The sequence below is a fragment of the Clupea harengus genome, chromosome 21 (genome assembly GCF_900700415.2).
Source record: "Clupea harengus chromosome 21, Ch_v2.0.2, whole genome shotgun sequence".
In the NCBI taxonomy this organism is placed as follows: Eukaryota; Metazoa; Chordata; class Actinopteri; order Clupeiformes; family Clupeidae; genus Clupea; species Clupea harengus.
This window is the reverse complement of record NC_045172.1, coordinates 2,128,224-2,145,293: the sequence shown is the minus strand read 5'-3', so window position 1 is coordinate 2,145,293 and position 17,070 is coordinate 2,128,224. Positions and strand designations below refer to the sequence as shown.

The 17,070-nt window shown below is 42.7% G+C and overlaps 1 long non-coding RNA gene across 1 annotated transcript; it reads right to left on the bottom strand.

The window, feature by feature from the left end:
* Positions 1-14,990: 14,990 nt before the first annotated feature.
* Positions 14,991-17,059, bottom strand: LOC116218120. The gene is made up of 4 exons (XR_004162685.2): positions 16,570-17,059; positions 16,358-16,455; positions 15,595-16,239; positions 14,991-15,278 (listed from the first exon to the last, which is right to left on the bottom strand). It is a non-coding gene; the product is annotated as an uncharacterized LOC116218120 (long non-coding RNA).
* Positions 17,060-17,070: the final 11 nt, after the last annotated feature.

Below are 17,070 nucleotides of genomic sequence, written 5' to 3'. Positions count from 1 at the left end.
GCAAATAGTGTTCAATGCGGCCTGGAAGATTTTGGACATTGTGGCTAAATGGCCAGGCTCCACACATGATGCGAGAATGCTCTCCGAGAGTGGCATCAGACAGCTTTTAGAGAGACGCTATGTGCCAGCTAATTGCCACTTGTTAGGGGACAGTGGCTACCCATGCAAACCATGGCTCCTTACACCTTACCTCCAGCCACGCCAAGGGCCCCAACTAAACTATAACAGGTAAGCCAAACAATACAAAAATCATGGAAATGAAATGCAAGCAATATGTTAGAGCATCCAAGTAGTGCAATATTTCCATCAAATAATTAAAGGTCTGTATTCTATTGTAGGGCCCACAAGACAACAAGAGCGGTGGTGGAGCGTGGCATAGGCCAGCTTAAGAGGCGCTTTCATGTTCTCCACGGAGAGGTGCGGCTGAGGCCTGAAAAAGTCAGCAAAGTCATCATAGCCTGTGCAATATTACACAATATTTGCAAGGTTAGACAGATTGCAGAACCTCTGGAGGATGGCGATGAGGATGGAGACAACGATGAGGATGGTGGTGAAGAAGATATTCACATTCCACAGGGGAACCTAGCCCAGAGTGGACTGCCTTACAGGGAAAACTTCAGGCAAGCTGTAGCCCCATGTCATTTGAGAACTTGTGATGGTATTAAGAACTACCACAGTTTTACTGCACATCACCTGCAATTGTTAAATGCAAGACACAGAACACAATCTCTAAATGATTTATTTTTTAGGTGTTCAATTTTAAGGCGGTAGTACTCCTCCTGAAGGGAAAGGACTTTTTTTGTTGTTCAAACACATCAATTGTGAGTTGCAATCTTCTCTCCTGCAGGGATGCTGACGGAGCAGGTGCTGCGGATGGGAATGGTGTTTGATCCGCCGGGCTATCCTGAGTAGCAGCTGCAGATGGTTCAGGCGGCAAACTTGATGGGCCCGGTTCTTGTGATGGCTCCATGCTACAGAAATACATAGGCCTAGTTTAATTATTGTTTTGATTAAATTAATTTAATACAATGAGCATGGATAACACATGAAATGGCTTCTGCAATGAATAAACACTGTTGATATGAATAACCCTGTGTCCTACCTTTGCTGCATTTCAAGGGCCTGCATCATTGACGTGTCAAAGCCTGTTGGCAGCCCGGTGACACTGACCTCAGAGTGTCCCAGGACTTGAAAGACAGTGTCGGCCACCTGGGACAGCCGCTTTGCAGGTGGTCCACCCCCTAGAAAGAAACAGTCAATGAACACAGTACTTAGGCATGTAAATTAACTTTGCCAGCAGGAGCAAGTTGCCAGATTATGTGGTAGGCCATAGTATTTTGCTCACCTGTGAGTGAGGATTCCCGCTTGTGTGCTGCAATCTCATCTTTTGCCTTGGACTGCAGCACATACCACCTTTTCTCACAATCGTCGCCTGTCCGCACCACCAGTGGAAAAGAGGCATTGATTGTTTGGGATATTGTGTCCCAGGCGCGCCTCTTGCCTTGGCTAGTGACAGTTGGGCCAAATTTTCCTCGTAACATACCTTTATGTTCGTTCACCAACTGGGCCAGCAACAAACCTTGCTCCTCAGTCCAGTTCGGCTTGCGATTCCTTTTTTTCTCCATTTTCTGTTTGTAGGGTATTTGTTAACAAGCCTTCATAAATAGACCAGCCAGCAATCACAGACATTGTTAAAAGCTGAGCTGTGTTACCCTCGTTAAGACCACACTGAGTTGTAACGTTGCAATTTCTACTTCATTAAGGACAGCCCCTTGAGATAGGCCATCTTGTTTTCAATGGGGTCCATATGGAAGTGAAAGTACAAAATATGCCAGCTAGGATATTAATATGAGCAAATAAGACACAAATCATTATTTGAACAGGGTGTAATGAGCTTAAGTTTTCACATATTTTAGATTCTAATGTTAGGCTATAACCCCTACAGCTTACTATTCATTTTCCAGATATTTTCTTGAATGTGAAATATTATTTACAATTATAGTCTGCATAAGATTAGAGTGTATAATTATGTTTATTGATTTGAGGGTGCATCCTTTGCTCATTATCACCAAAAGTTAATTTTCATCAAACTTGTAGGATCAACCAATCACGGCTTTTGAAATGATGACTCATACCTAGCAACGGGGTCAACCACACCTCCTCACTAAGATAGGATTTTTCATCCATTCCTGGCTCAGAGTTCACTGAAAATGTTCTGGAATCACTTCTAAGCTAAAACTCCTGGCAAGGAATTTTTAGGTTAAGTTAGGAGCTCTCTGAGAGGATTCTCAGAATCTTTAAGGATACGGGCCCAGGTCTATATAACACCTCTATGTACCTTGGGGCGTTATTTGTGAGAATACAGCCTGATTGGCTTATGCTATGCGGGCTATGGCCAATGACAGGCTGTCATTGTTCTGACTGAGATCAAATGCAATAGGTCAGCGAGTGAGTATTTTGTGTAGCAACTTAACGGAGAGACAAACGCTTGTGAACCGGTTCATAACTTTTAAATCGGGCAAAGACCGGTTCATGTCATTTTAATACAGATACGGGACTTCACGCATCGATGTAGTCGTATCTTACACGCCAAAAACAGATATCGATACGTATCGGTTATTTTTTACACCCCTAGTTTTCTTAATATACATATACCAACATTCTCATGTATCCCTTATTTCATCAAGCTCACAGCACCAGACTGATTTTAATTTGAAATATTGAACAGTGTAACCAAACTTTTTTAAATATGTGAAGGCTAACATGCTATTTTACCCATCATCTAACTATTTCACCTATCACTCAAAATTGAATGGATGAATTGATGAGATGTGCAGCTTTTATCAGGTCAACAGAACCGAGCGGTGGTATGTAGTACTAACATTTATTCCTCTCTTCTGCTGAAGTAGCTCATTATGGCTGCCCTAACGTCTGCCCCTTCCGGCTCACCATGCTCAGGAAATGCCTGACGTGGAGGCTGAATGTTGAACTGCCTGTCTATGTGCTCCTCAATGAAATTGTCACCATGCTCTTCACAAATGTTATGAAGCACACAAATAAACTACTTACTAATCCAGCAGAAAGATGGCTAGCTCTGAAACAAAATCGCTACCCGATCCTAGTCGCGCCTGCGCAGACACTAAGGACCGGGCGGCGCTGTCATGGAAAAAGGTGTCCGGGTGATGTAATATTGGCTTCGAACGACTCTTGAGTGACAGTTACCAACGCTAGCATTACATCACCGGACACTTTTTTGGAAGTGACAGACTTGCGCTGCATTAAATACCTCAATAACGCAATTTACCCCAGAGCATCTACCATTATACTTCTCTACCTGAGACCAGCTTGCCTGTATTTGACCTGCCATAAACCAAGCAAAACAACCATGTGCTTTATGCTTGAGTGTGTTAGGAAAGTTCTTGACTCGCTAGTTAGTTATAGTATCAAAGTAATCAAAATTCAGGTTCGCGCTAGCATCTTGTTAGCGATTAGCAATTCCTTTGTTGTGTTGCTCTAAGAAAGTCCTTAATGTGTTGTGATATTTAGACATATCTGACGGCACCCACAATAACATTTTCACAAAACAGGGATTTGTTTGCAGCACCTTTAACTGTAGAGCACAACGAGGTAATTGATAATCGCTAACGAGATGCTAGCGGCGAAACCTGTTGAAATTTGCTACAGGATACCTGCAAGGCAGGTGTAGCTAAAACTACAGCTTAGTCTCTTAATATTGTGCCTAAAAGGACACTATGTAACCCGGACACTTTTTGGCTATCAGTCAGATAGTCTCAAGAGTTGTTTGAAAGCCATCAGCTGCTTTTTAGTCGCTTAATATTGGCTGCCAGTCTCCTGTAAGTAAGCACATAGGTTTAGCCACTAGCATCTCGTTAGCGATTAGCAATTCCCCCGTTGTGCAACAATCTTAAGCGACTAAAAAGTAGCTGATGTCTTTCGAACGACTTGAGACTCACTGACTGATAGCCAAAAGGCGTCTGGGTTACGTAGTGTCCGTTTAGGCACAATATTAAGCGATTAAAAAGTAGCTGATGGCTTTTGAACAACTCTTGAGACTCACTGACTGATAGCCAAAAGGGGTCCGGGTTACTACTGTCCGGGTTACGTAATGCTATCGTTGGTATAGCAACTGTCACTCAAGAGTCGTTCGAAAGCCATTGTGACGTCGCCCGGACCCCTTTTCGCAGCCGGACACCTTTTTCCATGACAGCTCCAGAAATCCTACAGACCGCAGTAATTTCCCTACAAACCCCCGATGGCAATGGCGGAGAGGCCATTCTCCATATTAAAAGACAAATTTTTTTCAGGTTGTTTTTACAGGTAGAATTGTTACATAGTGTTACTTTAATCTCCCAAAAGCCATCTATACAACTGAGCGTGCACTGCTCAGTCTGTAGTTGTAGGTGTGTTGTTCTGCTGACAGTCTGCCAGTGTCTGGCTTCATAAGCCATTTCTGCAGGGGTAAGCCGAGTCACCAATAATATAATGTCCAACGTTAATGCCAGAGATGGCCAAGTAGTTCCCCATCACTTAGTTTCTCCCATAGATGTGACTGCCTTAGCACTCTTGCATCATGCACACTCCCACACATCTCAAAACAGGCCTTTCCCATCCACAATATATTGCAATACAATCGAGGGCCACCCTTTCCTGTTGAAGTAGTAACGGGGATACTCCTCAGGTGCAATCATGGGCGTCGCCACAATATAACTTGGGTGGGTCACGTCCCCCTCACTTTTAAAAAGAAGTTGTTTGGACCCCCCCACATTTGCCATCAAAATATTAGTGCATGACTGGTCTACTAGTCCAGCGTTCTTCCCATTGCTTCACAATCAAATCAGTTCCACTTTATCAGTAGGGGGAATATCCATAGCAATAGAAATCCACTCCGCTTTTTCCTGCACATACAGCCTCATCGCCGCGTTTTCCTGGTTTCCTACACATAGCCTCATCACGCACGCAGATTCAACTCCCATAGTCTTTGATCGAAGTTTCGCGCTAGCAGCTAGCACTTGGTTTCAGACATCCACTGTTCCACAGACGAGATGGACATAAGGAGGGTTTTTTTCGAGGAAGAGAAGAGTAAGTCAGAGTTGCCCAAGTTTTCCCTTTAGTGGCCAAAGCACCCTTATGAGACATTCTCTGGCTATAATAGTATTAAGGTCACAAAGATCCTTCTGCAAACATTATGATTATAGCTAGATAAGCAAGCTATTTACCTACAACTAGCACTAGGCAATACCATACTTTATTTACCCAATCCAAGTGGAACAGCATTTGTTGATTTCTTAATCTGAGTCTGAAATATGTTGTGCTTTTGGCCGTGTTCAGACCTAGGCGTCTGTTTCGGGCAGAAAGCAATGACCAGGATTTTTTTTTCAATTAGCTACAAAAAAAATTAAGGTGGTTTTTTTTATTGCCATAACAACCGTGAGCTAATCTGGAGTTAACGTCAGCTAACATGCTAGTTTTTCTAACGACTTTTTAAATCCTCCTTTTAAATATGTTGCTCTCATTAAATGGAGAATAAACTGCCAAAGTTGTCAGTGTCAATCCTCTGTGTAAAACATTATTCTGGCTATCACCAGACCAAGCTCAATCTTATTTAAGATTGCAGATCGGCCTGGGTTTACCCAGTCTACCAGAACATAATAGTAGACAGTAATTGCAGACCATGCCGACTCCAAGGAAAAACAATTAAAGAGAGAGATTATTTTCTATCTAAAAACATGGTAAATGCACCAGAATGCGGGAAATTGCATTTACATCTTTCAAAATTTCCGGGGGGAGAACCCCCAGACCCCCCGCTAAAATATGTCCCCCCCACTCTCAAAATGCTGCTGACGCCCTTGGGTGCAATGATCGGGATGTGACTTCCATCTATTGCACCAACACACTGTGGTATGCTCCAGCGGTTACGGAAGAAGGTGGCAATTTCAATTAGCTTGGCAGCATCCGGATTAGTGATGTGTTTGGGAAGCAAGACACTTACGACCGTGTCGCAGAAATCCCGAACACAGTTGAACACCTACCCCAAAAAGGTGGCTGATGGTCCTATATTCACTGCCGGTGGCCATCTTCCAGAGAGCAATTGCTACACGCTTTCTCACAGGAATAGACAGAGGTAATTGGTGTTCATTCTGCCCATGAGATGCCTGACCTGATCGCAGATGTACTCAAAAGACTCCCGGGACACTCAAAAGTTTTGAACAAACTGTGTGGGGTTATGTCCACACATCATGTGACCTCCACCTTGCCCTCAGCCATAATACGATCTGCAAAGGTAAAATCATGTATGTTTTGTTTTGTTTACAGGTATAGTCCATATGAGCTGCTAAGTTAGTAGCTAGCTTGACTCTAGCTAGCATTGATATGCTATCGATAGATATGGCCATCGCAAGCCAGCTAAAAGTTATAATACTACCTGCCAGATAATTACCGTTCTTCTTGAACGTAACCTCTCTTCATAGCGACCACGAAGAGCTGTAAATGCACGTCTTTGAATTGAAGTGCACGTTTGTATAGCCAGGAGCAAAATCATTGGTAGGTAGTCCTCCATTGTTGTTATGCTGGTTGTCTTCAAGAGCCCTCTCTTGGCGAGTTTGTTAACCAATAGCCGGACATTCTCATGTTCCACACATGCACATGTATCTCTATCCTTGGCCTTCGGCTCTGTGATATAAAAAGGCCGTCTTCTGGCAAATTGTCTGGAAGACATGGAGCTCAGTGAGGGACTCTGTTAGAACTCTTCTTTGCATTTTCTGTTTATTTTTGGTGATGGTGTCTTTTTTCCCAGCTAAAAGACGACTGTTTTCAACTCGGGACAGAAAATTGATAACAGCTTGCTTTCTCTCTGCTGACAGTTTCTTGTGCCCCCTTAACTTGATTTTTTTCACAGGCCTACTCTTTGCCTTTTTTTTATTTATCATTTAGTTTTCTCATCTCTGCTAGCTGTTTCCACCTGGTTTTTCATTTTACCCGTCTCTTTCTGCAGTCCTTAGCAACGTTTCTCTGCTGACGATATATTCCTTCTCTGATCTCTCTCTGGTGTGGAGGACACCGGTGGATTAAAATCCTCATTCAGGGGTATGGGGTCTACTACAGCTTGACCTGCATTTTCTGGTTGCTCTTGTGCTACATCTACATCAAACAGAACTGGTGGCATGTTCTCCATAGATGGCGGTGTAAGGTCTAACACAGCGTTTGCCATATTTTTTCATTCCCTGTAAGCACTGGATGCAGCCCTCCATTCCTCTCTCTGTTTCTTTTTCTCTCTCTCTGGCAGCTCACTTGACTTTGCATATGGAATCTTTCCCTGCTGTTTTCTTCTCTGGTAGCTGAAACAGAAATGTAGCCTTCATGCCATAAATCTACGGTGTATAGTCGGTAGTTATTTTTGGACTAATGGTAGATGACAGCAGATGAACATTTTAAAGATCAATGCATTTCCATGTAATGAAAAACACACAAGCAATATGTACTTCATGTTGCTTTATTCATAGTTTTCATTTTAGCAAATATCTCTGCATTAATGACCGTTAAATTGTATATGGGTAATATTGTTTGTACCTACCTGAAGGCTACAGGACTCAGTTAGACCAACTGCACCACCTGAACCTTTAACCATCTTATTCTCTTGTTCGTGAGCTTGATCTTCAATAGAGGTATTGAAGAAAATTAGTTTCTGGTCTTCGAAAGAACCCAGTGATGATGCTCTTGGAATTCACGTCTGACTGATTCAGGAAGAGTTTTCATATCCCGGATGTGAATGGGAACCCAGCAGGCAAAGTTTGTGTGATCAAGAGCAGAGAATAATGGTACTAGTTGCTCTAACACCTCAACAAACAGAGAGAAATCACGTTCCCTGTGCGCACGGACGAATATGAAAATAAGAGTCTTATACTTCATTACCAAGTCCCAAAAAAGAAATGTCGGACTTATCTGCCTCACGGTGTTCTCCCACTCTGCAAACGAAGCGGCAGAACTAGTGGGGGCCTATTTTCGCCTGGCACTTTCTGTTGGAAACTGAAAGACGCTGATACCAGTTCCGTAAAATGAGGAAACTGATGCAGTGGAGCTGGGATTGTGATCAATGTTATCGAGTGCACCCACAGGAAATATTCCTTTTCTTAAACAAGCGGGTGCTACGCATCCATCTGCCTTGTAGCGCTCGCAAAGAGACATCGCTAGCCAATCTTCTATCTCAATGATAAGATAACAGGAAACAGAAATGCCCATTTGGTATATCTTTTCGATCAATGTCTTACTTCTGCTGGAGCTATGTATATTTAGCCCAACATATAGTGGTAGGGGTGGCTCACGAGATGCTGAATGGCCAGTTTTGGTCTTGTAGGATCTCTTCTTACTATTGAAGACAATTCTCACAGACTGTCAAACATGCCTGGCCTTTAGACTTGTGTGGATCCTCTATGTTGAGACCATTAAGAATGATAGAAACACAAGACTTTAAGCTACACGGTAAATATTTTGATTGGCAGTCCATTGGAAAGCACCCCGAAAAATGAAATCCTTTGTGAGCAAAAATGTCTTTCCTTACAATTGTTACAGCCCTCGCTAGAATTTTGGCATCTGAAAAGTTGAGTTGTTTCAAAGCATCTATCAATTATTGCATCTCGGAAAACTAAAACGGTGTTTCTTCTATCAGTTTGTTCTTGGAGCTCTTTGTGGCTCTTTTTAATGGTCTAGCAAGGCATCATTTAATCTGTTTTTATTTATGGTTTTCTTAATTCCAATATCTTCAAGCCTCTGGATGTACAACGACGACAGCTCAGAAAGTTTAAACATATGAGTTCCTTTTTCTATGGCAATGTTATGAGGCGGGTTGGCGAGTATGTTAACGAGGCGGATTTCGTGTGACTCCTTAGTAGTTGGTTCAGGACCAACAATATGAAACGGAACAGAATCTGCAAATAGCCTAGCATCCAAAGGCCAATAGGGCGTCTATGTATATATGTCTATGGGCAGAACAGCCTATTTTGCTACATTTTTGTAGTCCCGGTAATCTTTTGTTTGGCATGTTGGTGAGGTTATTTAGAGGACCATTTCTCAATGGTTTTGTTCTTTAATGAATGTTTGTTTATTAATAACTTATTTTTCAACAAATAACTCAATTATGATTACAAAGAGGGAAATTCGCAACTTCCACTTGCTCCCGCAATTTCATCGCCACAAACACCCAAAATAACACAGCAACTTTTTGTAAAAGCTCCCGCAAATTCAGGAATTTTAAGCCGCAACTATCACAAAAAAGGCCCGGGAAATCCTGGGGGGACTGACATATGATGACTGATTTCGTGATGGAAGCAGAAATGGAAGCTACTCCCGCAACAAACTACGGTGACGAAGACCAACACCCGTGGGCATATTTGCAAGAAATGTTTACTTATGTTGGAGTGAACGATTCTTCGACTTCGTACCGGATGAATGCATTCAAAAACTCCCCATCCAACCTCAGGAAACACATTGAGGTAAATTAAGATTAATCCCATGAGCTGCAACGTTAATTTTTAGTTATCATAATTAGCATAAACCTGTTAACCCTCCTATTATGTTTGGGGTCAATTTGACCCCATTCAATGTTTAACGTCTCTAAATAAATGTTTGACATCATTTTTTTTGCTTCATATTTAATGACTTTTCCTAATTTAATGGGGACAACTGGGTAAACATAAAATTAACATGATGATATATTTTCAATGTCCTGTACACATGCTGTACGCATCGGTGTTGTTTTGGGGTCAATTTGACCCCAGGCTGTTTTAATACTGTTTTAGCTCTATAAACCATATAAAAAATATCAACATTTTACACATATTTGTTTTTGTTGTTTTGGATGATATTGAGGTCACTATAATATCCAATTTTATAATCTTCAAAAAGCTTAAGGGCCCTAATCTAACATATTCATAACTGTAGTAGTGCGAGAAACACTTATGTTTTCCCCTACCCCATGTCATGTGAACTATCATTCTTGCAAGAACTTTGATATTTCCCACACTGTGGGGGAGGGGAAAACATAATTCTCGCGAGAACTTTGATATTTCCCACGCTGTGGGGGAGGGGAAAACATAGGTGAGGAGCAAACATATAAAAGCTTGCACAGCAGCCTTCTAAACCATTTCTCTTGGTGCTGTGTGCTATCTCAACTGAAAATGAATTCAAAGGAAAGGTTTTCTGTCAATGAGGTCTTGTCACATCTCTTTGACCATGAAAGTGACAGAGGAGAATGTGTCTGAGCCAGAGGATGGTGTTGAGGAGGACCCTGATTATGAAGTATCCTCCTCTGATGAGAATGAGACCCTCAGTGTTGACCCTCCTGCTGTCTCTCAACCACCAGCAAACACACTACCTTCCAAAAATGGAAAGGTTTTATGGTCTGTCTCCCCACTTGAGCAACAGGGTAGACTTAGTGCTGCTAATATAATAAAAATGGTTCCAGGCCCCACTAGATACGCTGTCAGCTATGTACAAGATATACAATCAGCATTTGAGCTCTTCATGACACCATCAATTGAGAAGACTATACTTCAGATGACAAATTTAGAGGGGAGGCGCGTGTATGGGGACGAGTGGAAAGACTATGATGTTACTCACCTGCAAGCCTACATTGGGTTGCTCATTTTGGCAGGAGTTTACAAGTCTAAAGGCGAAGCAACAGCAAGCCTTTGGGCTGCTGACACTGGAAGGGCAATATTTCCAGCCACCATGTCTCTATGCAAATTCCATGTTTTCTCCCGTGTCATACGCTTTGATGACAGAGAAACAAGGCAGGGCCGACGACAGAGTGACAAACTTGCAGCAATACGGGATGTATGGGACAAGTGGGTTCAGCGATTACCCCTTCTTTACAATCCAGGCCCCTACGTGACTGTGGATGAATGTCTGGTTGCATTTCGTGGGCGCTGTCCCTTCAGACAATACATTCCAAGCAAACCGGCCAAATACGGTATCAAAATATGGGCAGCATGTGATGCACAGTCCAGCTATGCCTGGAATATGCAGGTGTACACTGGTAAATCCCCTGGGGAAGCACCTGAAAAAAATCAGGGCATGAGGGTGGTATTTGACATGGCTAAAGGACTGAATGGTCATAACATTACATGTGATAATTTCTTTACATCGTGTGCCCTGGGTGAAGAACTGCTGAAAAGGTCAGTTACCATGTTGGGGACAGTGAGAAAAAACAAGCCGGAGCTACCCTCTGTGAGCTGCTTGTGATGAAGAACAGGAATATAACATCTTCAATGTTTGCTTTCACTGACAGAGCCACTGTCGTCTCCTACTGCCCCAAGAAAGGGAAAAATGTCCTGCTGATGAGCACCATGCACAAAGATGCTGGCCTTAGCACCAGAGAAGACAGAAAACCACAAATGGTCTTGGACTACAACAAGACAAAGGGAGGGGTTGATAACCTGGACAAGGTCACAGCATCATACAGCTGCCGACGCATGACTGCCTGTTGGCCCCTTGTAATTTTCTTCAACATCATTGATGTGAGCGCCTACAATGCCTTTGTAATATGGAGTGAAATAAACAAGGACTGGAACAGCGGAACACTGAGTCGAAGGAGGATTTTCCTGGAGCAGCTGGGTTACGCATTGGTGAAACCTCAGATCGAGAGAAGACGGTGCCTTCCAAGAGCTTCAACAGCTGCTGCAACTGTTGTGAAGGACATTCAAACAGAGACAGACACCCCAACTCCTCCAGTGGATCAAACCGCAGGCAGGAAACGTGGCAGGTGCCAGGTCTGTCCCAACAGAAATGACTCGCAACCCCTGTGTGAAATGCAAGAAATACGTCTGCAAGGAACATGCATGCACTCTCTGCACATCATGTGTACAGTAGTGCAGACAAAAGGTTGGAATGTACCTTCTGGTGGCCTGAAGGAAAAATAATATGCTGTTCGGATTCTGTCAAACTCACTTTAGTGACTATGTAAATTCGTTGTTTACCACCTCACACATACATATTTGCATACATAGCACTTAGAGTAGCATAGAACAATGCTCATATATACTTTTTTTTATAGGTTTTTTGTGAATAAATAACTGTTATGTGTTCCTTACTGATGTTCTGATGATGTTGATGTTGTGTTTTACGAATAAAATCCTTCTAAATTTTTGAAATTGTGTTTGTTTTCCCTGGGGTCAAATTGACCCCGAACATAATACATGTTACTATTCTTGATAACAGAAATAGTTTTTCATTCCAAATGTTATAGATAACAACAATATGTACTTAGAAATAATATGAAGCCATAAAAACACCAGAAGGATATCTCTTTCCAATTTTAGGTCAATCAGTGAGATTTTATGGTGATCTGCATATTTCTCCATAGTCGCGTAACATGTATTCTGGATGTATAAGGGGGATGGGTGGGGGTATTGTTTTATTTTTAAGGGCTATTTAGGTAGTCAACAAACAAACCTAAAGTACCTGACACATAAACTTGGGTAAAAAAAAAAATTATAATCATTCTTTGGGAGTTTAAATTGCTGGGGTCAAATTGACCCCAAGCATAATAGATGTGAGTCAAATTTGAACATAATAGGAGGGTTAAGATATCTAGCAGTGTTTCCCACAGGATTGGAGTATATCTTTGGTCGGGGAGGGGGGAAGAGAGGTGTCTGATTTTCTAATTTAGCTATACATGGTGTATGTTAGGCTAACGTTCGATAGCTATCGTAAATCAAATTAGACAATTTGTGTAGTAGACAGATTGCTTAAGGCGGAGCTTCATTGGTGTTACTGCTCATTGGATTGACCATGACAGTCTCAAAAGATGCTCAGCAGCCCTAGCCTGTAAACAACTGAGAGGTTCGCACACATTTGATGTGGTGGCAAACATCCTGAATGACATCCATTCCGAGTTTGAAATTCGGGAGACGATTCAGAGAACAACAAGTCAGTTGCTAATTCCCAAGAAGTTCAGATTGCCTGTGATTCGTGCTTTGCATGATGATATGGGACTTGGGGGTAGAGCGATAGACGATAGCCCTGGTAAGGGACAGGTTTTACTGGCCGAAAATGGCCCAGATTGTGGTACATAGGTAACTGTGGGAAGTGTGTAACCTGGAAAAGCCCATGTCCCCGTGCTGCGCCGTTACATCAAATCACCTCTATTGGTCATATGGAGCTGGTTTATAATTCCTTTTTGTCTTTGGAACCAGACTCCAGTGAATATGCAAATTATACTAGTCGTGACAGATCATTTTAGTCGCTATGCACAAGCAAACCTTACTAAAGATCAAAGCGCTGTAACAGTTGCCAAGGTCTTGGTTGAGAGAGTTTTCGTGCATTATGGCCTCCTGGCCCGAATACACTCGGACCAGGGCCGTGATTTTGAAAGCCGATTGATTCAGGAACTTTTGAGGACTCTGGGGATCCGTAAGTCCAGGACGACTCCCTACCATCCCCAAGGGGACCCACAGCCCGAGCGCTTTAACAGAACGTTTCCTTTAATGCTGGGGACCTTGAGGGACAGTGGAGCCGTCATGTCAGTCAACTGGTGCACGCATACAATAGCGCTAAGAGCGATACCGGTGTAGTCATAAAAATAGGTTAAAAAACGTCATTATTCATGTCTCCGGTCTCATGAGGGCACGAGGACCCTTAAACGGTACGTTCCCCACACAGCATATGACCACACGGATTCCGCCTTGGGGGCGGTCAGAAAAAATGTTTGGCTGTCAAGTAGCAAGCAGGCTGGTCAGTGGCAACAGGCTGGGCAGTGGCGTTCTTAAACTTTTTGTCCAGGCACCGCACAAAAAAAAAAACGACATCATAGACGAGACATTTGTTTTTATTTTAAACTCTGATGTAGAAAATGCCATCTATACTGTATAAAATAGGTTTGTTTAGACACGGTTTACAGTTGTCACGATCTTTCATACCAGCGAACACTGACACAGACACTTACCTATTGAGCAGATGGAAAACTCCTCTCGTCTTTACAGAAATGCTAACAAAGGTCTAATCTACTTGTCTAAAAGTGTTTGGAAACTTTCACACCACCCAATGTTTTATTGTTTATGCAATTGCTAAAGACAGAACATACAGGAACAGAATATTTTATACAGGATGCAAGTTTTTGCATGTGCAGAAATTAAGTTACACGGTAGTAAATATCACAATACATTTACTCAATTAAAAGGTTCACGTCCATTCTCCCACCTAGCTAGCCATCTTGCTCCATAAGTAAGCGAATACCTTATGTTAAAAAAACCATTTGGGAGTCATTTAGCCATTTCAATGGAACGTTTTTCCATCATTAAATCCCATGATAAAGAAAGTGTTCCTGGCTGCACTCTTCACAAAAAACTGAAAATCTAATAATGCATTACTCAACATTTTAGCGACACCACCCTAATTCCTCCTACATGTAGTGAAGTGCTGTCTGGTAGGCCAGGTGTGTGGGTTAGTGTTAATGATGTTATGATTTAACACGTAAACAATTTAGATGAGGCAATAACTGATCATTAAACCTATTCTAATGATTCATACTAGAGCTAAATATTCTGTTTTTCAATAAATAATAATCAGATAAAAAAAAAATCAGATCAACTTTAACTGATTAGCCTTGTATGTACGGTTGCTGAACCCCCTGATCCTCACTGACTTCCATGACCAGTTAGAGACACATTTATTCTGTCTCAGACCTGTTAACATGGGAATCACTAGTGAAAACCAAGAAACTCCGCCACCGTCACAAAGCCCATCTGGTTTGCTTAAGGCACACCAATTTGCAGTGATTATTGATCGCCTGTATTGAGACAGATGGCGGGTTCCACTGCAGACCCTCAGGTGACAGAGACTGGGGTGACTGCCAGTGACAGAGCAGTCTGTAGCCAAAAGAATGTATCCTCAGGATATGTCACAGAGAAGACATGCTGGTACAACACACACACACACCATGCTACGCCAAGTGCATGTTAATGTTAAAAACAATGGATGGGAGTGATATAACCTGTAGGCCCAATTAAGTTGACAGCTAAATTAAATCTGCAGATGAATACCAACCGCCATGCAGCCTGGATGAGGTGATGTGTAGGGACGTATAGGGATGTGAACAGACTCACCACAGAAACACTTTCTGTTCCAGTCTGGTATATAGGTCACCTTCAGCTGGTGGAACTTCTTTTGTAAGTAGGCAGTGGGGTGTTGCTTTTCTGTTCCAGTCTGGCATATAGGTCACCTTCAGCTGGTGGAACTTCTTTAGTAAGAAGGCAGGTGGGGTGTTGCTTCATAGAGAAATCACAGGAAACTTTCACTCAACATCACACTAACACACAACTTACCCAAATGTCACACTAACACACAATTCACTCAATATCATAGTAACACATGAACAAAGGAACACTGAGAACAAACAAACCTGTATTGATGTCAATAAATAAAAACACAGAAAAGATTGAAACAACAATTATAAATAACAGAACAGTTATATAACTTTGATCACTGTACACTTTTTACATATAAACAGATGACTGTAAGGAGAGGTGCAGTCCTGATGGAAGACCTCACCACATCTTCCACAGGCTATCACTGCATCCTTACCTCTCCGCACAGTCTGCCTGCAGTAGCAGTGCACCTCCACCTCAATGAGGTAAACAGGAACAGCAGAGGCACTCTTCCTCGTGCTGGGGAATGGTGCTAACTCGCCAGCCTGTAAAGAGGAACAGAGATGAGTCCGCATGTGGTCTTGATGGTACTGTACCATGCAAGGATCCTCACCTCTGCAGAGTGTAAGACTGTTTGCAATGGCAAACAGTCCACAATCTGCAACCCCCCTTCTGTCGCTGCACGTCTGGCCACTGTAGTCTTCCCCGTAAACTGAAGAATGGCAGTTACTTGGGCAGCAAAGTCATCTGTGCATGTAGGATGAAGGGAATCAAAGATATTTACTTATCCTACCTTGCAGCCAACATTACTTACCACAACCCAGTGATTCCCACAAATATGAAGTATTTGTACAAATCCCTGGGTTGGTGCTGGGAGAGGTGTCAGTAGGGCCAGGGAGGTGGTGGAGAGGAGGCCTCCGACATGAGGGTATTGGACCCTCAAGAGTGCCATGGCATGATCGATGGCAGGGTCATCCAACTGGGGCTGGAGCAGCATCACCCTGATGTTGTTCACCTTGTCACTCAGTGACGCCAGAACAGGGTTGCCCGACTGGACACCAGAGATGATAACATCACTGTCCTGAGAAACACACAAAACCGTAACTGGCTAATGAATATGAGAACAACAATAGCAATATTATCCAGTAGTTAAGTCTGGCCGAACCAGACTATTTTTACATGTCTGTTTGTGATATTACCTCCAGCCTGTAGTCCTCTGTCACAGAGCCGGGTAGACCATAAGACTGTCCGGTCTCTTCTTGTGGGGACGGTGTGCCAGGAGGTACAGTGCATGTCACTCGAAAGAGATACATGCATGTCAAGAGTACTGTTTGTAACTAACATGGGAATATCCATTACCAACCCTCACAATCACATGTGCCATATTGCTCCAATGTGAATTTCAACTCACCTCATGGGTGTCGCTCCCCGACATAGAGCTGTCAGAGAACACCTCTACAGTCTCCTCAATGGGGGGGCCTGTCTGGGACCCTGGCGAAAGAGAAAAGGCTTGAACTTCTATTCTCTCTGACTACTGTGCACACATAAATGACTTGGAAATGCACCAGAGCAAGTAAGAAAAGATGTTTAGGCATTGTAACAGGTTGCAGGGTTAGGCAGTGCCGTTACTGAGGAATCAGTCACGATTGGAGGTTAAAAGAAAGTTTTAATTTGGTAAACTCACTTATAAAAAGGTACAACTCAGGTTATAACTCAAACAAAGGCAAAGGTAGGTTCTTGAAACACAACACAAAAGTCCAACACAAAATGTCCTTGTCCCTCTTCCTTCAGGGTTGAACAATAAACACAACTTCTTGTTACTTTCCTGTGGCAGTCGGCTTCGAGTGGGTTCGTCCAGCTCCTGTCCGGCTTGGGGCTATCCTTCCGGTTGTTTTTTTTTTTTTTTTTAATA